Source organism: Falco peregrinus, chromosome 1 (assembly GCF_023634155.1).
Source record: "Falco peregrinus isolate bFalPer1 chromosome 1, bFalPer1.pri, whole genome shotgun sequence".
NCBI classification, from domain to species: Eukaryota; Metazoa; Chordata; class Aves; order Falconiformes; family Falconidae; genus Falco; species Falco peregrinus.
Genome location: NC_073721.1, coordinates 122,416,648 through 122,444,549, shown reverse-complemented (window position 1 = coordinate 122,444,549; position 27,902 = coordinate 122,416,648).

The following is a 27,902-nucleotide window of genomic DNA, read 5'->3' as shown; positions in this document are numbered from 1 at the left end:
TATTTCTTTTTGCTTAATTCCGTACAGTGACTGGGTGAAAGGTAAGGATATATCATATTCTAAAATGCATATAAAATACTTAAAATCAGAATAGTCTGAAATGCCTGGTTCCTCACTTCTCTACTATGTTTTATGGCATTGAAAATCAAATAGGCTTTTTGGTGAGTAAAGGACTATTGCAATGGCAGTAAAGCTTGGCCACATAAAATCATAAATATCAGTGTGGTGAAAAAGACTTCGATATATTCAAATATATCATATAGTAGCATTTATCTGAACATAACTACATGAAATCAAGCTATGATGTAATATAAATTCATAAGCCTTGCACTGGGCCAACCTTGTAAATGTTGTCCTCCTCGAGAATTAAAAGTATTTATAAAACAGTCTGAATGAATACCCATTTGAAAGCAATGTTTCATTTTTATAGTACTTAGTTACTTTTCTTTCCAAACACACACAAAAAAAAAAGGGATGGGGGGGGGGGGTGTGTGTGTGCCTTCTGAGACCACCCACAACCAGCAGAGTGAACAGCACATGGGCTTCTTCATGGATTGTCTATGAAACTGCTAATACCCAACAGCTAGCACACCCTCCAGGGAAGTTGCTTAGACATGAAACTAATAAAGACATCTGCACATGTCTCCCTGCAGACACGGCTCCAAAAGGGATGCCTCTTCACCAATATTCCCTTTGACAACAACACATTCTAATAGGTACCTTATGAACTCTGTACTACTAAAATTATAAAAGTGCCATCTGCGGAAATATTTCTCTAAATATGATTCCACCACATTCTTAAACCTGTCACAATATCACTAATTATAAGAGTTCAAGAGCAGTGGAAATCTTAAGTTCCTTATCATTCCACTCAGCTGCTGTTTGTCACAATTCCACTCCCTTGGTAGTATCACTTTGCTGAAAAAGATTCACCATCACAGATGCAGCAGTACCATTGGCTTCTTTTCTCATTAGAGATTCCTCATACCAAGTTGCAGTTATTCTCTTTGCACCAAGTCTTGCTGAAAGTGCAGAAAGTTGCTGTTTCATCCCCAGCAAATATCCTGATTTTAAGCCTTATAAATTCCAGCAGGAAGTAAATCAGGTCTGAGGACGCGGGAATTTCTACGCTGGCTCTAGCAGCATCTACAGACCACTGGATTCTCAAGGTTCTGCCCCAAATTAGGTACCAAATAAAACTTTCTATCATTTTCCCTGTCTGTGAGTATGGCTGCCACAAAGCCTTTGGTCAGAAGTTTGTTCTTCCCATTTACCTAAGGAAAGCTGACCTCACGCTCTTCAGCAGCAGTGAGAGACTGATTTATTTTGCCATCATCTCTACTATGGACATAGTCCAAAGTTCTAAACTTGGTCAAATTGTATACCTCTGATTGAATACTGTGCAAGGCTTCTTTTTCTAATTCACTAAATGTTCAGACATTTTTGGTACTAAAAGTTTGTCACTAAGGAGACTTTGCTGAAAGCTGTTATGGATAGAAAAAAAAATATCCTTTTTAAATGAATTCATTCAAGGAGGAGTAAACGGAAACACCAAATGGCAAATACTTTTTTTTTTTTTTCCCCAAAACAATTACAGCATTATTTTATGTGAAATCTGTTCTGTAACAATGAGAGAAAATTAGTGTGTGTTCTATTCAAAAGATACTGCAGGACGGATTAACATTTATGATCCAGAGTTCAGTGACTTGAATGTTTTCATTTTCTTTTTTTTATATTAATTGGATTTTCCAGTATACACTGAAGTGGTAAAATGCATTTAATCAATATGCTTTGGGACTAAATTAGCAAAGTACTAATTTTGTTGTGCAAGGTTATATTATGTATTGTACATTTTTAATCACAGTATTCTCAGTTTATTTCTCATTTGCGAATCTTATGATCCCATTGTGTATAATGCAAAGAGAATAGTCAGAGTAAGCCTCATGAGTTCAAATACATAGAGGAGGAATGCTTTCAAAAGGGTGAGTTTATTAGCTTCTCATCCTAACCTGTACAGTATGACATGAAATTGTTATGCAGCCACATTGCCTGACAGTCAGCAAGAGCTGCCGTAGCTCATCCAGCATTGTGGCTTAAATTTCAATATACATTTTTAAAAGAGAGATGCCTGCTGAAGGGATGCGGAAGGCGGTGGTTTTAGGGAAGCTGACCCTAAATGCTTCACCCGTCCCAGGTGTCGCCCACATCCTTCAAGGGTCATCTGGCAGAGGAGCAAGAGACTAGAAAGCAGCCCCAATGGGCATTACCAGGATGGTCTCATGCTCATTCAGCTGAGAGAGGGAAAGGACAAAGAATCTGTATGCACTGCTCCACAAAGGGAGAAAAGTTCCATTAAATAGCAGAACAGTGAGAAAAGGGCCAAAGAAGCTGCTTAGATCAGACACCAGATACTCCTGTCCCTGGGAAGGAGAGAAGGAACTCAGTGTGCTCACGGCTCTGTGGCTGGGAACAGGGAGTAAGGACCTCCTTCAACCTGCCACCCTGCAGGCGTGCAGGACAGGATCCTGGGAGAACCGTGAGGAAGGAAGAGTCGCATGGCCACAGACGAGGTTCCCAAAGACGTGTATCACATTTGCACACCACCGGACTGGGACAAATTTCATCCAGGCCAGGTGTGGCCAAAAAAATCACATACTTCTGCTGAACTAGCCAGAGTACATAATGCGGCATTTATTCTGACTCGATGCTCGTACGCTAAAACTTAAAGCCAAAGCTGCCACGCTGAACAACTTCTAATCAGTTTAGTGCATTTATAGGCAATCAGTGTTTTGTGTTGCAGGGTTACAGTCTTTTTGACCCAATGCCAGGAGCCCAAACCCCAGCTTAACTATATGATCTGATTCATTCTGTGGGCTGAGAAGCATGGCTGTGGATTACACGCACACAGGGCAGGAAGGATAAGACGTCTCCCATGTAGCTGGGGGGTTCTGTTAGTTTAAGCCCTGACAATCACTACACATTCCCAAACAGAATTCTGCATCTGGCAGGGGAAACAGAGGCAGCTGGTGGGGTTTCAAACTGAGCTTACATCAATGGGGCAAATTTAGTATCAAAGTAGCATCTTACCTTCCTCTAGAACATATCTCATCTCCTCCTTTCTGCCCCTGGAGCATGACGTTTGTTCCTTTAGACCACACTTTTCTGTCACCTTCACTCAGAATAAAGGAAGTGACATTTACAGTGCAACACCACTAAAGGAAAGGCTATTTCTCAAGATTCATTTTTAACCTGAATCTTTTCAAAGGGATACACAGGTTAAAAAAAAATATATTAAAAAAAGCCAGGTTGCTTTGGCAACTGCCTGAGGCTGGCACTGCAGCCCTGTTCCCATGCACGCTTGGAGGCACCGAGGTACAGTGCCGGCAGCACTTCTCAGGGGGTGGCTCTCCTCAGCATCACCCTGTAACCACAGGCTGTACCTGAAAGGCACATGGAGGTCTTACCTTTAATGGGTCAGGATGAAAAGTAATGATTTGCTCAGTAGTGGAGAACCAGTGTTAACTGTCTAAAATGGTGTGAATGGCTCAGATGTTCAAGGGCAGTCTATCAGGCACCAGACAGTATTATCAGGATCACCTGTCTGTCAGCTGCATTACCTGCCTTCCCCCGATTCATTTGTTTTAAAGGAGTCATTGGGTTTACTTCAAACAAACCCAGCAACCAAACAAAGCAAAACCAGCACCTTGCTAAGACCCTAAGAGGAGAGGGGAAGAGTAACATATTTAAACATAAAGTTGAACAGAAAGGTTTAAAATTTGCAACCGATGCTGTGCAGCAAGGAGATAAGAGCCTTCCAGACAAGTTAAAATGCACAGATACGCCATTCAACTCCAGATAGATTCAAGGGGTGGCGAACGCAGATTACTCACATTACACCAGGCTATCTCAAGTTACTCAAATGACATAAAGGGATACAATAATCACACACTTGTCTCATTGTGTCAACTTTTTAACAGGGGAAAAGCCATTGTCCACTTCAAGAGGAAACAGCAAAGCAAACCAGATCAGATTATTCTCGAGTGAATTGTCAGGTTGAGGGGGGTTTCTACTTATCTGATACTAGCGCAGACACCGATAGCAAACAGCTCACCTGACTGCACACAAGGACCCATTCTCAAAGGCAAAAAGCAATCTGTCTCAATTATTAAAAAACAAATTAGACAATCAAACTGGACATTTGCCTTCTTTCTTAAGTCTGCCACCATATAAGGGTTGCTGTGATGTAGGTAGAGCATCTTTGCTAGGGCTCAGCTGCCCAGCAAAAATAGTGGAAAAATATCAGATCAGTGTTGTCTGGGATACAACCCTGGTGCCCTTAGGCAGGCAAAATAGCCACTCAGAATGGGGTGAAGACTGGGAAAAACTGTTATGGGACAACTGGGAAAAGAAATTTTTCTTTTTGCTTACAGCTCTTTTGCATGTATTCCTCATAGCGTTCATGGCATGGACACTGAAACTGGCTGCTGAACAGTATAAAGCTATTTGAGGTGGCAGAAACAGACTCAAGGTCATTACCAAAAATGAAAAACTATTAGCTGTAAGTGGGCAAGGACTCTGTTTTCTCTGAGCCCTCTAAGTTAACAAACGCAAAGCCCGCTCAGTTGGGCTTTGCATTTAAGGGGATTGCACTCCAAGACAACTAAATCAATTCTTCTGTGTGGATTTTAGCACGGCATACATGCACAGCTTCAGTACAGGAATGACGTGACACAGTGTTAGCTCATATCAACAGGAAACTTGGAATTAGCTTCAGAGGGCATTGGATCTGCTCTTTTCTGTCTGTAAAAGACACATGATACTATTTTCTTTAACCAGCTCTCCAAGGATGCTGACACAGTCTAGAGAAGAGCTGACCTTCTAAGCTAGTAAGAGGGCCACTGATGAACTAACCTTTCTTTTTAAAGGTCTCTCCTGGCTTTGTTACAGTCCATGCCTTCCTGCACAGTGGATACCTAACTGACCAGCTGTAAACAGCACAGAAACCTTGGGTTTAAGAGGTACTCAAGGAGTTTCACACCACATCCTACACTGGGCCATTCTTACAGTGCCCGTGCACTGAAGACAACGGACCAATTGGGGTTTTGTGAAAGAAAAATTCCTTTGGGGGGATTAAAAATGATGAAGTTAAGAGGCTTTCCTTGGTACGAAGTGACAGTCAGCTACAGATCAAAGGACTAGACTCTGTTTTCACTTGCAGTCCCCACCGAACGGTCCCTTAAAGGATCACACCTAACCAGATCACAGTAGAAAATTTTCTACCTAAATGTACATTGATTTTATTTCTGAAAGAGAAATTCTTACCAGGATCCAAGCAAACTACATATTAATGACAAAAGAAAATTAACATTTCTAATGCTGAACTAAGTTCATTGTCAATAACAAACATTTTGGTGCACTTTTGGATATTTTTCTTCTAAATAGGATGTACTTCAAACTTGAACAAGCTGTTATTAAGCTGTGTAATCCTTTTGCTCTGAATATGAGAGCCCATGAAGTAGCAATACTGCACTTAAGAAGATGCACTGGACCTCATGCCCTGCTCTGTTTGGTTTTCTCCAATAACCTAACTTTGTAAGGAAGATGCTGCCACTGTCTTTGGTCTTTCTCCACGAGATCTCTACTACCAGGACTACTCCTTGGTGTAAAAGTGCACTGGCTTTGTGTGCCCTGTAAGTCTTAAGGCTGCATCTGTTCAGAGTCCTGTGGAGGCTGTACTACCAAACCTCACTGAACGGGGGATTAAGTGACTTTCCCCGGTTGCTACTCCAGCTCCAGGTATTTAAGTGTGTATTTTGCTGAGTGTCTCAACCACAATAACAGCAGCATGGTACTTGGTTGGGTTTTTTGAAAGCTTGTGGTAATTCATAACCACACATCTTAGACCAGAGCAGAGCCCTAAATGTAAAGTCTAGCAATGTGAATACGAAGATAATTAGTAATCGGAACTTTTGCTTTCTCTTGAATCCTTGTGTTCCCGGAAAAAAACATTACCAGAGCATTAAAGCAGAGGAGATAATCAGGTTTTTTCTTGACACCACCAAACTGTCTACACATCCTAGTCTGAACAGCTTTTGCAGTTTTAATTTTCTCCCTGCACCTCTATATATAACACAGGAAACATTTTCTGTGGTTTTAGTCCACACAGTGTACAGAAGTTTTGTGACTCTGCCCCCCAGGCTCCTGTGTGTTATCGCTTCAAAGGTGCTGATCTCTTTTAAATGTCCCTTTTGACAACTCAAATCTCTGAACTGGAAGTCAAAATTGGCTAAACTGAGATCTGATAATCGGCAGTTTTACTTCCAACCGCATCCTGTGCTTGCAGTAATAAAAGCAGTGATTATCTTTGATATAGTTGATGATGTTAGCAGGATAGTAGGTATTCCAGCTGCTTAATTTAATTTCAAATCCCAGTGACAGCATCTAATGGTTGCAGTTTAGCTGGTGCTACAGATTTCATCTTGCACTGACATTGATACTGTCAAGGTAGCTTTATGTTCTCACCTGACTGCAGAGTCCCAGCAGATCACTCCTCAGGTAACCATATTGTTTTGAAATCACAGGATCACTTAAATTAAAACCCTTTTACTGATTAAACAAAAATAAAATGGGACTCAAAAAGAACCCTTGATACTACTACTAAGTAAGGACTATAGAAGATAAAATTCAAAATACAGAAGTTCAGAGACCTTTGTGCACTATGAAGTATCCTGTTGAAGGTAAGACTGCACATAGTAACAAAACTTAAGGCCCTGCTACCCCGTATTTCTCTTTTCTGAGACAACAAAGAAAGATGCATTAAGATACATCAGAAATATACCACTGGCCAGTCAGTGTCCTACATTTGCCAGTGGATGTTAGGAGAAACACCCACACACAGGCCAGAGCCTGCCAATGTCCTCTCTACTATTTTGTTCATTATGGTGGCTTCCATATGCTAAAATTATCCCCACCACTAGAAGCGGTTCTGCTTTTCCTGACCTACAGCTTAGTCCATCAGAACTATCCTAAGCATTCCAGGGATGCCAGAATATAACATTGGACAAAGAGAAAAGAATTTAAAACAACAGGCAGAAAATTTGTCTGTGTCTCACAGTGGTGGGACTGAGCATAATGGGATGACAGAGCAGAGGGAGGCAACGTTTGATCGCTTTTTCTTTTTTTTTTTTTAGGTTCAAAATCTCTAATTGACGCTAACTACAACATTGTGCTATCCAGGCTAATTCGTCAGTATCTGAACTAGCCTAGCCTCCGTTCTGCCAGCTGCAGTCAGAGGACAGAAGTGCTGAGCTTTGCTGTTACAGGACTTTCATTTCTGGATTTTGTTTTTACTCCATTTACCTGTGCAGAGCAGACATAAGCATCCCCTCGTCCCTCTCAATTTCCATATCTATTTCCTATAACTTGCTTTCCATGCATTGCATTACTTAAAGAGCTGAAACAGCCGTGAGAAATGAGCCACTAATTAAGACATACTGACTTCCAAGACCTTCCTGAAACACCAAGGAGTTTATTCAGATTTCTCTGTTTCAGGAAGGCCTTGTTTAGCATTACAATGGCCAGGCATATTTCTGAGCCTCTCCGGAAAACTGGATTAGAATCAAAGCCCAAGATCACAAACTAAAATGACAACAAAAGCATTTGCCTCATCATTTGTGGACACTTCTGGTACAAAAAAGTTCCATTGCCAGATCAACGCTGAAACTGCTGAGCTTCCCCAGGAGATTAGTATGGGGGAACTCACATGATGCTCACCTTCTGTTTGTACCGGTGGTCCCTATGATTCGTAAGTACCAAGATATTTCTGTGAATAGATTTTCTTCTTCACTGTTGCATGCCCACTTTGTGTGTCTTCACTAACATTCTCAGTATTAGTTAATATCCTCTAGTTCCATAGACAGAAGTGAGAAGACTGTAGATCAGAACAGAAAGTCTGAAATTTGAAAGGGTACCTACTGTCAGAAGAGTCTGAAAAGGACACGTGGTACAAAAGCACAGAAATCCCATCGGCTGGCAGGTTCATGCTGATTTTTATGGGCATGCTACAACAGAGATGCACACATGGTCCTCAAAAGATTGTCGTTGCCATCATCCTGAAGTGAGGCATCCAGACTGTTCCCTGTTTGGTCCAGGAAAGGCAACCACTGGAAACCGGCTGGACTAATTGTACCATCAGCATCCTGGTTTCCAACACACCCTTTTCCAGAGTGATCCCAGAGTTTATGGGAACTGCTTGTGCAGTAGGACCTCGATGTTCCTCTCAATTACCTGGTCAACCACAGCACTGAAACAGGCCTCTTTCTGGGTTAATGAAGGAGAACAAAAAAAAACCCAAAAAACCAAAAAAACCCAAAAGAATTTAAGGAGGACAGTCCAAACTCAGAATAATCCAGAAAAACTGGACAGCTATAAATATCCTGCCAGTCCTGGTTTCATCATTAGGTAGAGTATAATTAAGAGATTAAATGGGTGCATATAATTGAAATAGTTGCAATGTGGTTGTGGGACACTGCTCTGGGCATATTGTCCTTGCACCACATCCCACAGCACTGGAGATAGCCACCTGGGAATCACAGTTTCTATTACACAATAAAGATAAAGGAGGATATGAACAAAACAGAAAGGAACAGACCAATGGGTGAATCTTGGTCTGCAAAGCAAACACAAGGAAAGTCCTTCCAGGGCAACACAAGATCTCTTTGTCCAATCCTGCGCCACTCTTAAGCAAGCTGTGGAATGCAGCATGTATGAGCTAGAAAGCAAAAGCAGAAGCGAGAGGTGTTTGTCTTTGCAAGCTGTCAGTCACCCTGACACAAAAGAGGGGCTTCCCTTCCCTGCACAGGACTCTGGATCAGCAAGCTCAGTTTGGCAAGACACATTTCTAGTCCAATTGGGAAGTTGGAATTGCAGGTCTTTGAGAGAGACCAGAGGATGGACTGGCTTAGGCTTTTGAAGCTCTTCTGAAATAGGAAGGGAAGACGGACTATTGAAACTGTATTATGGAAAAGGAATCTTTTTTTCGCGCCATTTCCTTCCACCTTTTAAATATACTTAATGCTACTTGTTCTATTAACCTCTTCTGAACTGCAGCCTGCTGATTTGTTGAAATAAAAATGCTGCTGTACCCTGCTGCTGTTCCAATATATGATAAAAGCGAGCAGTTCTCACAGAAAACCCTGCTGAAATCATTAGCAGTCTACCTGAGTAAGGACTATGTCAGGTAGTGACAAATTCTTTTTAAAAGGGAGCTTGAAATTAAAATACCTTTTTAAAAATGTGTCCATATGTCTGTACACTAGAAGTAGAGATTCTCTGCTGGAAACCTTTTCGTCTGGATGAGGCTAAGATAGGAAGTGTAATAAGGAGAAAGGGTAGAAATAATATTTACAGTAAGAACAAGAACTTCAGTCGCCTAATTCTTGGTCTAAATCTGTCTTTCTTGCGTGCGTACCCAGACCTTTGCACGCACCGGTCTCTGCTAATGCCTCAGCCCTTGTGTGAGTGCTGAGACATGTGCAGCGCTCTCACCGCTCCAGCATGGGAGCTGGCTGCTCCGGTGACCTTGGCAGCTGAAGGACCCAGATGCCCAGCTCCAGGATGAATCTCTGCAGCAGTGTCATGGGGTGTCAGCTCGTCTTCCCTAGTCTCCTCCTTGGCTTCGCTGACAGAGCTGCCTGTGGGGTCTGGTGTGGGGTCAGCTGCCGCTGTGCTGCTCTGTCCTCCTTGAAGTCACTTTCCTTTGATTTCTGAGGATGAGGTGCATTCTCTTGACAAGATGCATCTGCAGTGTTTGATTAGGGTAAAAGAAGTGTGGGGGGAATATTCCCTACAATTTTATGTGTAACAGTGTGCTAGCTGCCTGTAGCCCAACTGGTTTCCAAATGACAGAGGAAACTTAGAGCCTTCTAGGAAGCAGGGATGCAAAATGTCAAATAACTACTGTACATACATCTTTCTTTTACCGAGGGTAAAATAACCAGCTTTCTGCATTTCACGATTCAATCTATTTGCTGGAAATAACATAATAGAGTTGTTAAATAAAATCTAATAGGCTAATAAAAGCCAAGCATTATCATGCTGTACCTCTATCAAGGTATAACGTGCATGTTTATTATTAAAAGCACCATTACTGAAGTATAGCTTACTTTTATGCTCTGTTTGGAACAGAATTTAATAATAGTAACACAAAAAAAATTATAAAATTGCTTCATGGAGCCTTTTTTGTATCTGAAGGGTCTATGAATATAAAAGCATATCAGGGCCAAATCCAGAAGGTCTTACTCAGGCAAAACTGATTTTAGCAGAAATAAAGCCTGATGGACTAAAGGATTTGGTCAGTAATTTATGGGACCCTTATCTCTGATCCACCTTCTAGGAATGCTAGCTTGTGGTACAGAGCAATGTAATATGCTTAAATATCTATGATTAATTCGGGTAATCTGGTTTATAGAGCCCGCTTATGTAAATGAAAAGGATTTACCTTTATGTCTGAGATGAAAAAAATATACATCAGATACAGTGAACCACATATTACAGAAAATGGCCTGGCTGAATTGTATTAATGTCTCAAAAATGTTGAGAAATGCTCTATCTTCTCCTTAAGCCAGTAATCATAGTACCTACAAATTGCATATCTTATCCTACTTTACACATAGGCAGAAGTGGGCAGCGGCTGTTTTGAAGGCAGTATATCTCTAATTTGTACTCCTTACAACAGGCTTTTCAAAGCATAACAGAGAACCGCAGCTAAGGACTTTCAAAATGAGGAGAGGGCTGCGAGGGATTAACGCTTTACCTGGTAAATGGAGCGGAAGTCAACTATCAAAGAAAAACAGCAACATTCCCGTGGGTCCAGTCTTAAGGACTGCAGGTTTTCATGTGATGAAGTGGTAATTCAGTTCAAAGTATCAGAGAGACTTTGGACGGAGAAGTCCCTTTGTATATCTGTCCAACAAGAGCTACAAATTTACAGATTGTGATCAGCTTGTCTGACCCTCTCCAGAGCACAGTTCTCTGAGCTAGTTCTTGTCTGAGAAACAGACGGTCTTCTAGTTTAAAAACCCTCTTCCATTTCCACTGACACCTAGGAAAAATTTTCACCGCTTCAGCAGAGGAGCTCTGAAGACACAGATCCTTGACAAAGGATTCCCACTGGATTGACAATTGCCCAAATACAACAAGGGGTTCTCTGAACCACCCTTTTTATTTTCAGCACATATGCTGTTCCACAGAACAGCCATGTTCCTTGCTAGCAGAGCATTACTAAGGAGCCTTTGAGGCACCTGCAATTCAGAACATCCTTCAGACTGCTCGATCTCGTCCTTTGAACAACCCTCCATTTTCCTTGCTTCAGCAGCAAGTACCTTAATGCTATACTATAAATATGTATGATAGATTACAGATTTGCAAATAGTTATGTACACATGAAAAGCCACTGGACATCAGCCTTTTCCAAACACAATTCTGTAACTACAGGCACTTTGCAGCTCTAGAGGAAAAGCCAGGTAATTTGCAATGGCTAATACTGTCTTTTAAATTAGCTAACGCTACATAATGTGCAATCCTTTCTCAAAAAGAGAAAAGTAGATGTCGTTTTGATGGAAAACTACAAGTTCTCCAGTTTCAGATGACAGCAGATGTCAGGAAAAAGAAATGAGGGGCAGGAGTTCTAGGTCCAGCGTGGACAAAATACAAGCTGATATTCCACCTAGGACTGCTTGACAGGTAACTGCCCTGAGAGCACTGCCGAGACAAACACGAGGATAGGCTTGGATGGGGTTAGACTAAAATAGACTTCAGCAATGCAAAGTTTAAGCTAATATTCTTTACTTAGAATATTATGTCTATCGCACCTTGCGATGTAATCCCTATATGCAATTCCCATAGCCAAAATCAGTTTGTCAAGTTTAGTAAAACAATGTAAATAGAAAAGGCGTCCAAAAACCCTCTGATTTCATATTAAAGTGAAATCAACACCCGCAACCAATAGAGACGTTCATAAAGAGATAAAACACCTCAAAGCAAAGCATCTGTGTTTGTGCTGCTATTTCATGTCAAGGCAATTACAGTGATGTTATTAGGAAAGATCAGGGAGGGAGCAGTGTTGTCATATAGGAAGAAGAGAAAACAAACCTTTAAGCAATCATGTAGAGCATGCAGAACATCTTAAAGCTGGTGAAGGAACAAAGCTTAGCACTGTCAGGGTATTGATCTGTTCCAGAAGGTGCAGAGTTCTGCACCACTGTGATTGCCTTCCCTGCTGGGTTTAGAGAGGTCTGAAAGAATACAGTATTGATCTGGCCCAGTTCCTGAGAAGTAACTTAGTGATAAACACTGACTCCCGTCCACAGGCACTGAAAGCAAACTTGCAAAATAGCACAGCTCCGTTGCACACACAGCTCCTGTTACGCAGATAACAATACATAGGCAACACCAGCTCCCACTGCATTTGTAGCAGAAAAGTAGTGTTGTTTGCTGGCAAGAATATAACACCTGAAGACTTTGTTTCTGTTCCCATTTTTTTTCATTCAGGTATCGTAAGGTTGCTGGGGAATGTAGGTATTTTATTGTTTGTTCTGCACTCGAGAAATACTGAGTCTATAAGGAGGGTTTGTCTTAAATGAAGCCTCTAAGGAAATAAATCTGAAGTTCTGCATGTAACAAAACTGTGGCATTACAGTGAATGGTAAGAAAGAGAGGGAAAACTGAAGACTGAAGAATGTTTCTAAGTTTCTGTTAAGAACAGAGAAACACTGTCCTCATTTATTCTTCTGCCTGTAAGTTAAGTCTTGTGAATGTGTAACATCTGGGTATTCAAGAAAAAGCATTTCTACTCCTAAATCCCAAGAACAATGCTTTCCTGCAGACATAAAATTCACATCAGTAACTGCGCATGGGAAAAAAGGCCAGCACGCACCTGCCTTTCAAGAACCTCTGGCTGCAATGGCATCCCCTCCCTGGTGGCACCACGGCTCAGTGCCAGTTGCACTGGAACACCCCAGAGGCAAGCAAGGAGGGGAGAAATAGAGTTCAAGCCAAGCTGACTAACGAGACTACAAACTTTAGGCAGCTAAACTACAAAGATCTGATGGGCTGCTAAAGGCAGCTCGATGAAGTATTATGAAACCTAAGTGTGTGTGTGGGAAGGCGCCTGTCCTACGGAGTCCTCAGCAGCTGACTCCTGTCCTCTCCCAGGCTGACCTCAAAAAGCACGTTGGCAAAGATGAACTGAACCACCTCCTGTGAGGTTCTGTTGGCGTGTTGTGACTGGGGTTTTTTCTGTGGCCATGCTGAAGACTTCTGCAGACTCCTTGAACTTTTGCTGCCTGAAGCCTGGATCTCTTTGTGGCTGATTCTGACCATCAGCTTGATCCCTGGAACAGCACCAGCCGCAGGATTTCCCTGCGTGCCGGTGCTGGACTCACCCCTGGGAGCCCTGGCTTCCATCTTCATGTTTTAACGCACAGCTGAGAACCACAGTCACTGGGTCAAATTTTCACAAATAGTGAAGGCACTGAATTTCCAAAAGGATTACTGCTGGGCTGCACGATCCTGCTCCCAGAAGGCCCTTGAAATAATGGTTGCCTGTTTTCTCTCTCCGTTGCACAGGTGCATAACCTCACCTGTGTGCCCCATCTCTTCACACTAAAAGAATTTCCCCTCCACGCTCTGTCAGGTCTGCTGAAATATGCTCCATCTTTCTGCTAAGCAGACATAGATCTTTTATCACATCACTTCAGAAAACAGTGCACATACTTTTTTCATTTTAGGAGGGTTTTTTTCTTTTTCTTCTTTTTCTTCTTTTTTTTTTTTTTCCCACCCCCCTGCAACTCCCATCACTGAGAACAAAAGAAAACTGTTTACCAGACATGGGCACCTGGTTTGGGTTTTGTTTTCCTCTTTTACTCTCTGAATTCAACTCTGTTTTTAAATAAAGAGACGCAGAAGAAGCAGCAGACCTCCTGGGTCAGACGGGTCAGCCTTCTCTATCGAGCAGGATTTTCCCATACACTCTGACCCCCTCAAGGATTTTATCTAGCCTGTTTTCTGAACACCTCTAATGATGGTGACTCAGCTACCTCACTAGGCAGCTTATTCATCTGTCTAGCCTAATTGCTCTTAGCTTCATTTTGTTTTCCTTTGTATGCAACATGAAATTTTCCTTTTTTTATTTTTAGACCATTTCTCTATCAAGGTGGGGAAAAAGCACAATAAATTGGCACCTCCAAAAAAAAATCACCATTCCTTCCAATCTGCAAATATCTGTAAAGCATGGCAACACTATTGTTGTGTCTTCCTAATTTATTAGCCCATGTGTAAGCTGTGCATGGTTTGCTCAGTGAAAGGATCAATGCAAGTAACAGCTGCAGATGTCCTGGCACCCCTGTATTCCTGCAGGAGTAGGAATGGTATCACCAAGATAACTTTACCTAGATAGAGGAATGGTGTATCTAATAGTCAGACCTCCACATCTTGAAGAACGAGACCAGGAGAGACAACCAAGCATTAGGGCAAGCAGACACTGCTTTGGTAATGATGGACCAAGTCTTCAGTCCTTTCCCAAGAAAACACTGATTTTCTTTAGTTGTTGAATCCAGGGAGCAGCATCAACAGAATACTTGGTAAAGCAACGAGATGCTGGGACATCGGAACAGCTATACAGGTGAGAAGGATCGAGTCCCTTGTTCCAAGAATGGAGATGTCATTCACTCTCAGAAAGCAACTCTGCCTAAAGACTGTTACAGGACTAACAGGGTACAGCAAGAGCTTCTCATCAATATTTGAGGGACTTTGTCAAAGAACTGCAAACTATTATCCTAAAAGAGTAACACAGATTGCTGTCAGCTGGGACTTCTTAGCAAGTCAGTAGTCTGCAGCCTCGTGGTGGCATCAAATGGCACAAAGCAGAGGCAGCTCTGGCAGGTGCCTGCAGCCTGTTGAGAGGTGCATTTGCCAGAGATTCCCAGGTTTCCCCCACTTTTGAATTCAAGAGCAGCTGGGCAATGCTGCCTCATATAGGGATGCAACCCACACACAGCGACCTTTTATCAGTGAGCTTAATCCATAGTTTTGAAATAAAAGTATAGTTTGGCCCATGATCTTTACAAGAGTGCACAGTCCTGGCTTACAATACTGATTCACATCAACGTAGAAAGCTGCAGAAAAGCCAACTAGCTAGAGACATTGAGGAGTATTTTCATTTTGTTATCATTTTATTTTTCAGATCATTTTGGTTTAACCCTAATTTTTATGCCAAATGCTTAAAACTAGGCTTGGGTAAGCTAATTCTTCCTCATTAATAAATAAATAAATAAAATTAGCCAGGGCCTGAAAAATTTAACTCATGTGTAAATATTATTGGGCTCTGTTCCACTCTAGACAATCCATAAAGGATAAAAAGAGAAAGGAAGAATTGATTAAAAGGAAGGGAGGGAGAGAGGATAAAAGGTGAAAAATGAAGCCAAGTGGTAAAGGAAAATAAGTAGATGGTGGCTGTGGGCAGAGGAAAATGTTCAGGTAAAAAAAAAAAAAAAACCAAAAACCGTGTCCTACTACACAGAAGTGGTTAGCACAGCCACTTACACATCAGGTGTTTCTTGTAACTCAAATGTGAGTACCAGCTAAGTAATTTAAGCACATGCCTGGTTTTAAGATATCAGCCCTGCTAAAGCCAGTTAGTTTAGGCTCACACCAAAGTACCTCACAGAATCAAAGTTACAGAGCAGGGCCTTTCCTCCAGCTAAAGGCACCATTTTGAAAATCCCCTTGACAAAACCACATGCATAAATCACTAGGTGTTTGAGTAGGAGGTGTAAGTGATGATGAAGTGGAAGACTTATGGGGAGAAGCATGCTCTGCCATCCCCTGTGGTTCCCCCCAAAACCAAACAAACTCTGAGAGGTTTTTGAAAACTATAGGAAAGCACTAGAACACCCTTTTGTCCTTAACTTAGTTTATGCAGTGGATCAAGAGACTGCTTTACACGAAGAGGATGCTCTACTATCTCTGCCATCCATCCAGGAACGCACGTACGAACCGTTTTACACATTAAGAAAACACCAACAAGGGTCTGATTTTTTTTTTCCTCTTGTTCTTCATAAAACGAAGCTTATTTTACTAGTCTTGGCATTCTAAGAAAAATTCAAGGACTGTATTTAAAGTCCCTAAAGGGAAAAAAAGGCTAGGGGGAGAATGGGCTTTTCCACAGCTGGTAAATAAGAGAAGGGCAGAGTTGCAGCAGAGTTACTGAAGTGAACAACCTTGATCTGACCAAAAGGAGTCATTTAATTTTAGGTACTCCCCAAAGGTTTTATTCCTCTTGGCTGCCAGGCCAGGAATGTCAGGCGTGTTGAGATGGGGCACCCTGGAAAGTGCTGAGCCTGAAAGCTAGCAAACAGGTTCCGCATGACTGCTGTTAGGTCTGGGAGCCTCCATGGAGAGCTGAACTCTTTGACCAGATAGGTGTGAACCAAAGAGGGGACTGGGTCATTTCTTTTCAAAGTTTTCTTTGCTTTACAAAGGCTTAAAGAATTTTTTTTTTTATTATTCCAAGAAGCTCCAAACCTTCAGTTTGAAAAGAGGAAATTTAAAAAAAAAAATAAAAATGAAGCACTTTCTTTTTACAAATAAATGACACAACAGGGAGAGACCCAGCAGGGGAATTAAAGCCCTTATTCTGACTGATCCAGCAGCATTTTTCTAGGCATTAGCTAGACTTAAAACAATAATGAAGTTTGTCACTATGTATGTCATAGAGCAGATATCTCTAAACCTCAAGGTTTATAAACTGTAATATCTGTGGGGAAAGAATTGCCTTCTGCTATGGATATACATAGCACCAAGTACAACAAGGTCTAGCTTTTGACAAAGGTCTCCAGCTGATGTTGGAATACAAATAACTAATGGGAAAAAGATGGAAATTGTGCTCTAATCCTCCCAGTGGCTATTGTATGATGAAATGAATGGGGACCTTAGGAGAAAAGGAACAACATCATACCCTCTGAGCACATGGCTGCAGCTTCAGCGTCTGCGTACTGTCAGTGTAGGTGCAGCCTCACACCCATTGTGTGTACAGAAATTCTGTATTCAAAATGTACAGAAGTGCTTGAACTGTCTTCAGTGGTCTGACCAATTCTTTCTGGAAATGCATGAATGCGGACCTGGTGACCATGTCTGCCCCAGCACAGGAGTCCTCCAAGTCTGTTGTCCATGATCCTCTACACATTTGTTCACTGTTAGTGTCTCCCAGGGTCAGGAATTTTCTCATGAAGCAAGGACTTTCCTTGATCCCAAGACCAAATGGGTGAATTTCACCAAAAGTGAGCACATTGACAAGATAAACTGTTAACATCAGCAATTTCATGAACTATCTTGCTAAAATTAAACAGGAAAGAAACACTAATCCAGCCTATAAAACATTGTTCCACTATGGCTGAAACTGAAAAGTATAACAGGTAATTAATAGTCATATGAATCTAAGAACAATGTTTGCACATTCACTTTTAATTTTAACTTGACCCAAATCTACACAGTTTTCTAAGAAATGCATGGACCTTTTATTGTGTAGTGGTTGCTTTACAAACATCTGCTTGTTTTTACACATGTGACTTGACCTAAAATCTACAATAAGACATGCTTTTCCTGACCTACATGTTGCAATTTTCACAAGGCCAAGTGCCACAGGACACATGCCACGACTCTCAGAACCAAGGGCAGCTTTGGGAATATCTCAGAGGAGGGAGACAACAGCAGCTGGCATGGGTGCCACCACTCCTTGGTGGATGGGCTAAACAGGGCATCCCAGCTGTGTATGAAGGTGATGACACTGTCAGGAAACATGCAGGTTGAGAGCCCATCATGTGGATTAAGTAGCATCTGCCCCAGCACTGCTTTGCTACCAAACACAAGAGCCCAAGCACTGGAAAGGCATTTTGTTCATAGCTAATCTTGAATGGCAACCAGTGTAACACCAGTGTGCCCCTTTATAGGCATTTGATGGACCAGTTATACAGAACTTGGCAATGTTTACTGCACAGTTCCAGTGCTTCAGCTTGTTTCTATTAGAACAGATTGCCATTACATTTCTGAATACTACATGAAATAAGAAAAAGCTAGTACAGCAGACATCTAAAGCAAAGTATATTGAGATTCCAAGTTTAGTCTTGAATATGCAGTTAATAATTCCTTCCAAAGAAATTCTTGCCGAGCCTTAAGTACTTTCATGAATCACTCCAATGTTAAAAAGCTAAATTTTTCCCTCTGAACTTTTTTAAATGACTTGATTGTGCAAGATGCAGAGTTACAAACCACCACTGATTTGTATGAAAATTAAAAGCATTTATCCTTTGCTGAAACACCAGGTTTTACCAGGCTGGACCCATTTGAGTGTATCAAGTAACTTTCAAGAGTTCTTGTTAGTCTCTTCTGATAGAAACACTGTAAAAAGTCAAGTTTGAAGGTGAACAACGCATCACAGGACTGGAAAAGTAGGGATCAAAGGTCAGTTGCCAATTTTGCCACAAACTTTGTATAACCCTCAACAAGTCGTTTTATCTTCCCATGCCTTAGCTTCCTACTTATGAACTAAAGCTACTATCTACTTTTTCCTGTCCTTTGCTTATAGACTGTAAGCACTTTAAGGCAGACCTTGCCTGGGACTCCCACGAACTACACCACAATCAGGTAAGAACCACAGCTGAAAGAACTTGCTGAATGCAGTATTTTAATAGACCTGTAGGGGATGTCTCCAGCTCAGTTCGGAGCGCGTGTTTAATTCCTGAGAAAAACATACAAGTTAAAAACGCGTGGGGAGGGGTGGAAGGAAGAAGATTCCAATTATCAGGTAGTGGGAGCAGAGTCAATCAGGAGAAACCATTCTCTCTCCCTTCCCCGAAACAACGTAGGTGGTAGTGCATTGAGTCTTCAGAATGCATCATGTGATGCAAAGCCACAGTTCAGCTTTCTACATTACTAATAAAAGGTTAAGGTTCCGAGCTATTTTTTAATTTAGATCTGTTGTTTGGTAATTGGAATAAACATTCAAATTTGAGCATCAAATTTCTCATTAGTTTCACATCAATACCTGTGCTGAAACTATGGATCAGTGAACTGAGTTTCTCACTGCCCAAGTGAATTCATTAATCATCCTCTCCTAAGATGGGCACATAAGCAGACAGCTGTTCTAAGCAGCTGTCTTCTGATAACACTCCGAACATACATACTGCTTTAAAAAAAAAAAAAAGCCAAAAAAAACCACCAAAAACCAAAACAACCAACCAAAAAAACCAAACCACACACACACACGAAATCTACCTTTTCAACAGTCTGCTGTTGTCTTAACTGAAAGATCTACCTGCACTGACAGGTCTAGCAGAGAGAGGAACTGGATCCCCACTCAACAATGCATTCCAATTTGTAAATGGTCACTTTATGGTTACAGACAGAAAGTTTTAAAACCATTAAGACTTAGTTACCACTTCTTATCTGGGGTATCATGAGGAAGAAGAAATACTAAACCAGACACTGATGAATGTATTCAATGGACAGGTATAATCTTAAACCAGATGCAGCTAAACTTTTTTTTTTTTCCCCTGTCTATAGTTGCATAGACTTGATTCCTCATCCACTATCCCTGCCTCTTCTAAGAACAGATATTTAGATTCATTTTCATATACCTTGATGGGCTGGGATGAGATAGGCATTATAGTCTACATTAGCCTCCTATTTTCCATTACAGCCAAAACAAGTGCTTAGGTAACTGGAGCTTATCCTATTTAAATATATGCAATCAGGAAATTTGAGATTGCCTTGGTGGACCATATAATATTTCCTTTAGAAGCTCCCTGATATGCCATCGTCTACAAGTTCATCCATACAGCAAATGGTCTTACTGGGTAACCTTTCCCTAGTTGCGTCACAACACAAAAGTAAGATGAGACCATTGAAAAATATATAAACAAGGACTTTTGAACTGACCTTGTGCAAACTAAGCAAGAGACAGGAAAAGAATGTATAAACAACACCTTGTAATACCTTGAAACATTACAAAATCTTTGCCCTGTGTTACAATGGATATTTTATATATTTAGTATAAGGTGAAGTTTAATGAATACGGTTTTTATTATATAAGCTGCCAAAGTTCTGCTTGGCAAAATCATAGATTTGTTGCAGATTGTATTAACAGAGGCATTCAAACATATCTGGAGAAGGAAAGAATGTCTTTTTGTTGGGAAATGAGCTCCCTGGCCACACAAAGTGCCATTAGTCATTGCAAAAATAAAGTAGTAAAATGAAAACGAAACCAAAGAGTCCCTGGTAAGCACCTAGGTCTGTTCTAACTTCAGTGGAAATTCAGACCTCATTTTTATTCAGTTAGTTCATTTGAAAAACTCTTATTGACCACTGTACTGAGTTTGGGAGATTTCACATGCTCCCTTGGGCTTTACAGGGGAAGCTCCAGAATGTTAGAGGCACATAATGGAGGAGCTGGGCTGATTCAATAGCCCAGCATTGTTCCCAGAGCAGTTTGCTATCAATTACTTCTTGTTGCTGGGAATTTGAAAAAAAGTATAACCTTTAACAAGGCAGTATGTGTGTAGTGGTAGAAAGACATTTCAGTTTCCTCTACTTAAGTTACTATGACAAAGTTTGTGGGAAGCAGCAAAATCTTTGACATCTCTCCTTGCAAAACTTGCCTTGATCATATCTTCAGATGGGCAGAGCTGTGACAACTTTATGAGTTAGTTACAATAAGCCACTGAGTCTGGAGAAGCTGCGGCTGTCCATCAGTGGCAAACGGGAGGAGACTGTTGAGAAATTTGTGTCCAATTCTAAATCATGTAACTCAGGCCACTGGTTGATTCCCCTTCAATGAGATGGGAGCGAGGTAATGATGAATTGTTTCTTTGGGACAGTTTACCTGAGTAAAATCAGCATGATTCAGACCACTTCTGGTTGAAATAACAAAAGGCTTAGTGCTTTGCACTGAAATACTGCTGCTTCTCAGAGGCTTTCAAAAAACATTAGCAAAGAACATCTTGATCCATCCACCTTTCCAGGATACCAACATTTTAAGTCAATCTAGATTTTTTTCCTCCTTGTACATGTACGTTGCTTGAATTTCTGTGACTAGATTTCACATTTCATTATTACTGGGCCAATTCCCAACTCAGTTCTGAATGAGAGCTTTGCCTGAGTGCACAAAGAGACTGAAAACGCAGTATTATATTTCATATCCCCCGAAATTATCAACCCTCATTCTCTTACACATAGAGGAAATTTGGATCTTGTGATCTCCCTAATCATGTTTTGCTCCCCCCAACTCGTAACGGCTGCAGAAGGGTCACCTCAATTTTAAACACAGAAATAAAGGAGAGCTGTTCAGAAACTGGTCATTTGCTTTTTTGGTATTAATGGTTACCTTTTTCTCAAGTTATAGAAAATTAATTGAAGAAGTAAACATTAGCTTACAAAAGCCCTGCTAACATTGGTTTCTGTGACAGAATGCAAGAGCCAGGAGAAATTATTTTCTACCTTATATGAAAAATTCTGTAGTATCTATACTGAACCAAACAATAATGTGCTATGTTTGGGTAAAACCTACAAAGCTCAACTATGGTTTTCAGAAGATGATCAAAGAACAATTTCTCATCTCCAACGAAGTCAATAGCAAAGCTCATATCAACTTCAAAAGGCCAAATTCTGACGGCTTTACTCACACTGAATCACTCTATTTCATGTGTAGTTCCACTGACACCAGTAGAAGTACGGATGAAGTAACAGCTACTGAACAAGAATAAAAATATCAGAATTTGGCACAACACAATTAAGTTGGGATATATGTATCACTTTATGACTTAACTCCTAGGTACACTTGGGGGGATGTAAAGTTAATTTTATTCCATTTTCTAAGTTACAACATTATTTTAATATAAGCCTTTAACATTTTTCCTTCATAAAAGGAAATGCAGACCTCCTTAAATGCTGATACTCAGACAATTATCTCTTGACAAATCACCTAGAGATATTTTTTTTTAAGAAACAATAATTCTTTCGTCATCTAATTCCCATTAAAGTAATAATTTGTAAAAATGAAAATTACTTTGATAGCTTGACCAAAGCTTGTATCTATGGTTAAATATGTACAGTAGCTTCCTGAATGAGGTAATTGATCAAAATAGTTTTCAAGAGCTTTAGCTTTAAAGAAAAATGCCAATATTAAAGGATTTAGTGAAATCATACACAGCAGTTAAAAACATCTCTGGCTCCTATTGAGAAGGTAAGACTGCTGCACTTGGATTGTTTAACCCCTTAGCCTGGTATCGCTCTAAGCACCAAAGGATAAGGCACAAGGATGAAGAATAGGCTAGCCTGACTTCTTCCTAGCCCACAAAGTCTACCATTTTTAATCATTTTATATGGTAAACAACTTCCAGCTCCCACCTTCATCTCTGTCATTTCTTCTCATCTCTTTTACAAAATGTGTTACACTTTGAGGTTGTTGTTCTATTAACAAAATTGTCAAAAACTCCCAGTTGGAATCTATGCCCATTGTGCTAGGTACAGTATAAATAGGAAGAACATCCTGTCTAGAAGTTTTCAATCTAAATACTAAAGACGGACAAGCAGTAACAGAAAGGAAGATTTACTGTTGCATTTTAGAAATGGACATCTAAAGCTTGCACAGACTGAGCTGCCCAAGGACACAGAAGACACCAGTGACAGCAGCATAAAGCAAGCAAAACCTTCCCCACACGAGGTCCCTTTATTAAGAATCTGCCTCCTATCAAGACTTTTCATAGGGTCCCAACCAGGTGACACTGCTCTAAACTGAATTTTAATTTAAAAAATAAAAAATCTTTCTAAAAGCAAGTCTTTCCTTGGGCAAGGTGCATACAAAAGTCAAAGAGTGTATGTTTAGGCTCCCAAACATAAATTAGGATCCTGGAATGCTGGGTATGAGAGGGACAGAAAAGAATGAATTTCCTTGCCTTTCGGTTTTATGGCTCACACTAATGGAGTTTACAACTTAGAAAATAAAAAATAAGCACAACACATAAAACCGTATTTCGAAAAGGATACAAAATGTATCATAGCGATATACTAATCCTGTAATTCCTTAGAGAGGCAAATAACCTTTTCTCTTGATATAGGCATCAGGCATTGATCTGTCACACTGTTTGTTCTAGCAGAGCTCCCAGAGGTGCATTCAGTTTGAAACGTTAAGGCTAGTTCATTAGCCGTCCCTAGCTCGTTTCTCTGAGAGAATCAAGATAATACTGTGGTTAGTTAATGGCTTTCTCTTGTTTCCCCTAGAGCCCGCCTGTCTGAAGCCTGCAGGCCCAAGAAGCTTGCTTTCCCCCTTCCCTTCACTATTAGTCACAGCTGGTAAGGCTTGCAGGAGCCTGGGTGGTTTGAAAACAGCCAGATTGCGCAAATGGTTGAATCTCTCTGCTGCAAACAGCCACCTTGGCCCCTGCCATCAGACAGGATTGCTCCTGCTTGCACAGCGGTGGGGAGATGAGGGATGGAGGGAAGGGGAACTCCTGATGAGCACACTACAAATAGCTCTCATTCAGAAAAACACCAACTTTATTTAAAAAAAAAAAAAAAAAAAAAAAAGAGAGAGAGGGAGAGAGAGAGGCATTCCTGTCTCAGCGAGCTGCTGAAACTGTTTCCTGGAAGGCAGGGGGGAAAACCGCCTGGCTGACTGTCACAGGGAGCTGCTATCTCCAGAATCGGGCAGGCGATGTCACCTGCCTTGCTCTCAACTTCTGCTGTTTATCATCACAGTTTAGAGGTCGGATAGGCACAGACAAGAATCTCTCCCAAGAGCCACCCCACTATCAGCTCCTAATGGATGGGCATCATTCCCTGTACTTTTGCTTTCTGCTTAACACATTCTGTCCCTCGTCATTCTCCCGTAATTACTGAAGCAAACAGCAGCCTGCAGAGGGTCCAGCTAAGCACTGCTGCTAGCATCACAAGACCAAACACAACAGCTTAAAATATACTTCTCGCTCTTGTTTTTAGCTTGCATTTAGGCTTTTTAAAATTAATATCTGGTTCCCATGAAAGCAAGACAATGACAATGTTGACGAGTGTCAGATATCTCCGGGCAGATGCGGTCCAAGTTCCCTTTACAGGGAGTAATTCTATCGATGTACCTCAGTGCTGATCTGCAGTATCCCCTGCTATTCCGGTGCCCTACTCTTATCTAGACATTCAGCACTCATTGCTGTGTTACCAGACACTGCCAGTCACGAAAGACTGCATGATGATTTTATCTGCCTCCTCGTATATTACCCATTGGGGAACAAACTTAGACTTGTAAATGTTTTCTCTTACCAGTACTTTAATCCAGACATGTAGAGATGCTTTTGCTCAGCAAGCAAATACCACCAAGCTATTTACAGAAATCCTGCTGAAGTTAGCAATAGACAGGGTGGTGACCATCAGATAAAACCTAGTCTGAAAGACCACTGTTTCATATTGACATGGGAATTTATTTATTTATTTATTTATTTTGTAACAGTATTTATACCCACTCCTGACAAAATAACCTGACAAAGAAGCTGCTCTTTTGGATACAGAATTATGATACTGCTGAGTGAACTTAAGTGTGGACTGTTACCAAAAGGAATGATGCCTCCCCAACACTCCCCTCCTCTGCATGGAGGGTGACGGTGGGTTTTGCACTTCCTTATAGATGAGGTCCAGCAGAGAATTATTTTCTACTTTAGTTGGGAGACATTTTTGCCCATGTAGCTCCCTGAACCAGCACCACAGGGCCCGCTGAGAGCTGTGCTGGCCCAAGGGAAGCAGCAGCTAGCTGTCAGATTGACTCATCCACAGATAAAACTGATAAAACCATGTCTCTCCCACTGGTGTGTAACACCTCTCCCCAAAATTTCATGCAATATGTACTATAGCCATGGAAATAGACAGACCAAGAGCAACACCTGACCCAATCACAAAATCAAGGCTTCTCTTTAGGCATTCACACGCCAAAATCTGTGAAAGCTGAACATTAACAAAGAGAAAGAGAAGAAAAGGTTTCCTGGAGAACTCTTTGAGGGCTACAAAATCAGAGAAAGGTTTCTGTGTCTGAGTTACAGTCTGGGGAGACTCAATCTGACAAAGAAAAGCTTTCAAATAGTAACTATTCGCTACTTGATCAGAACAGAATTAGAAAAATAAAGTTTGAAATATGAACGTCAGGTGCTTTTTTCAGTGGCCCCAAATTGTTCCCTTCTCCCACTGGGTCCCCAGTATGGTGCTGGAATACTTTTGTTATGTCTAGAAATGGCACTGCACAGTGAAGGCACACAAAGCAAGATATGGACTCCTCTGCCTCCCAAAACATAAGTAAAAGCAGCAATCAAAGTCAACAAGATGATAATGATGAAAAAAGAAAGCATTCATCTGTGGATAATGCTCAGGTTCTTCAGAAACACGTACCATAGTGAGTTTTCATGAAAAGTAAGTGATACCATGATATTGTTCTATGGCAAAATAACATTTAGCTTCAGATGTTTCTTCTTGTTATAAATCTACCATAAACCATGGAAAGTGTAAGTTGGTAGGGCAAACATATAACTCAATGATTTTTCCCTTAATCCTGCATTCTTAATTTCACAATTGCCTCAAAAGACAGATGCTGGGATTCATATCAGCCCATGACCTCTCAGTCACCTTCCCCGGGAAGTATCTCTTCCTTCCCGCAATCCATTCAAGGAACCCATCCACAAGTCCAGCAGTTTATAAGCAGTTAAAGACTTCCTGACCAAGTGAATCAGCCTACGAGTTCTTATGAGATTGAGAGTATTTCCTATGAATTCAACAGGCCTTAAATCTACTACAGAGAAATACTCAGACCTCTCCAACTCTTTTATTAACTTCACATTCTGTTTTACAACGCAATCAGTAAGAGACTTGACAGTGAATTTGGTTGTATCTGTGTTGTTCCTTCTCTTGACATAAAGGACTGACTTTTTCTCAAATGTCTATTGAAATTAAACAGTGGTGTTTTCAAAACGCAAGTTTTTAGAAAGTAGTAGAGAAAGTTTGGTATGACATTTTCAAGGTGAGCTAAAGTTGGCGTACATTTTATCAATTCATTAACAAGGAGAAGAGATGTATTAAGGAAATGGCTAATGCTGTTTAGTCATTTTAGTCTTTGATAAGAGTTCCATTTTCTATGGATGAAATATGCTATTTAATGATCAACTACTATTATTTTTATACCCTGCTTTATAACACCATGTCTTGCTTTAAGGCAATTATTTACTACTCTGACTACCTGGTAAAAAGAACTGTCATTTTCTGCTGTCCTTTTTTACCAAAGTGCTGAAAGGAAAGAAAGTTACAATTTTGAAGAGAAAACTTTTACCAGAAGTGAGTTATGATCACTGTTAGAAATGCTCCTGATAATTTCTTATGAAGATGCAGAACCCCTACAATACAAAAATACATAAATAATTATCTGAAAGATAAACTACTCAGGGACAAAAATCATCAGAAAAAGCACTATTTAAAAAAAAAAAAAGTACACATCTGGTCTGTCCACTTAAATCACTGAAGAATTTGACTTTTTTCATTCATCTACAATTTTTTTTGCTGGTGCAATTTGGTATATCATCCCTGTGAGTACTGAAACTGATGCAGAAAAGAAAGAAAATCCTGTCAGGAAATCCATGCACCTTTTAGAATTAAAAATTAACATCCCTACATTTGCTGTAGGGGACACACAACACAACGTGGCGTTTTTCCTGCAGTCTGTGATTTAAGATGTTTTTAAGAAGATCTGAATTTGTGACAAAAACAGGAGGGGGAAAAGTTCAGAACATTCAAGTCACTCGGCAATTCATTTTCAGATTTGATCTCTTTTTGTGTTTTAATGAATGTTGAAATTTAGCTGAAGTCACTAGAAAGGACATGAGCTGATGCTTCTTTGGAAGAAGGCCTTCTAGCAGAATACGAGCTTATGACTTCTTTCCGTGAAGTCTTAATTGGTTAGGACAGAGGATTATTTTTTTTTTTCCCAAAGCAAAACATGTTTCCCCAAGTGCTCCAAGAACAGTCACTAAAAAAGAAATCAACATGTAAAACTGTAACATTTCTAACACTCCTACATGACCAAAAGGATGCAATTTTAGAACTGTGATTTGGAACCTACAAACATTTTAAACATTTGTCTTGTGGTTTATTTGTAAACTAATGAGTCTTGATGCTGCTCCCTATGCTCATACTGCAATCTGTTGTTGGCCTTTTTGCAGCTTTAAGATCTACACTTTGGAGAATCACAGGGGGTGTTGGAAAAATAAGCCAACAGAAGCAGCATGATCAAATTTCACTTTTAACTTTGGAGGAACGAAGATTAAGTAGCATGTGTTTTTATTGCATGAAAACATCCTCACAACTGCGGCACTGCAAGATGGATTAAGATCAGCATCTCGTTTTCCTCAGGACCTTCCTAGATAAAATAGCCTGGGCTTTTCTCCTTTTTTTTTTTTTTTTTCTCCCCTTCTAAATGGCAGATTGCCAGCAGCTAATTTAACATAACAATGGAAATAATAATTCTCACCAATTCAAGAATTTGTAACGCTGTCTGTATGGCAAATGTATTTAAGTGTATTGCCAATTATTTTTACTTTCTGAAGGCAAGAACCAACAAGGTTCTTAGGCACATGTGTAACCTTGGAAGCTTAAGAGTGTGCTGCAGTATTGGAGACTAGGTGCACTGGTGTATTTAAGATCACAAACTTCAAAGGGTTACATGAGGGAGACTCATTGAAGAGCGTTTTTATATAATCTTGTACAGTGTATTTACTTCTGCTTTTTAGGGTGTAGATGTTGCAGCACTGTATGCAAACTTGTAAAATAAA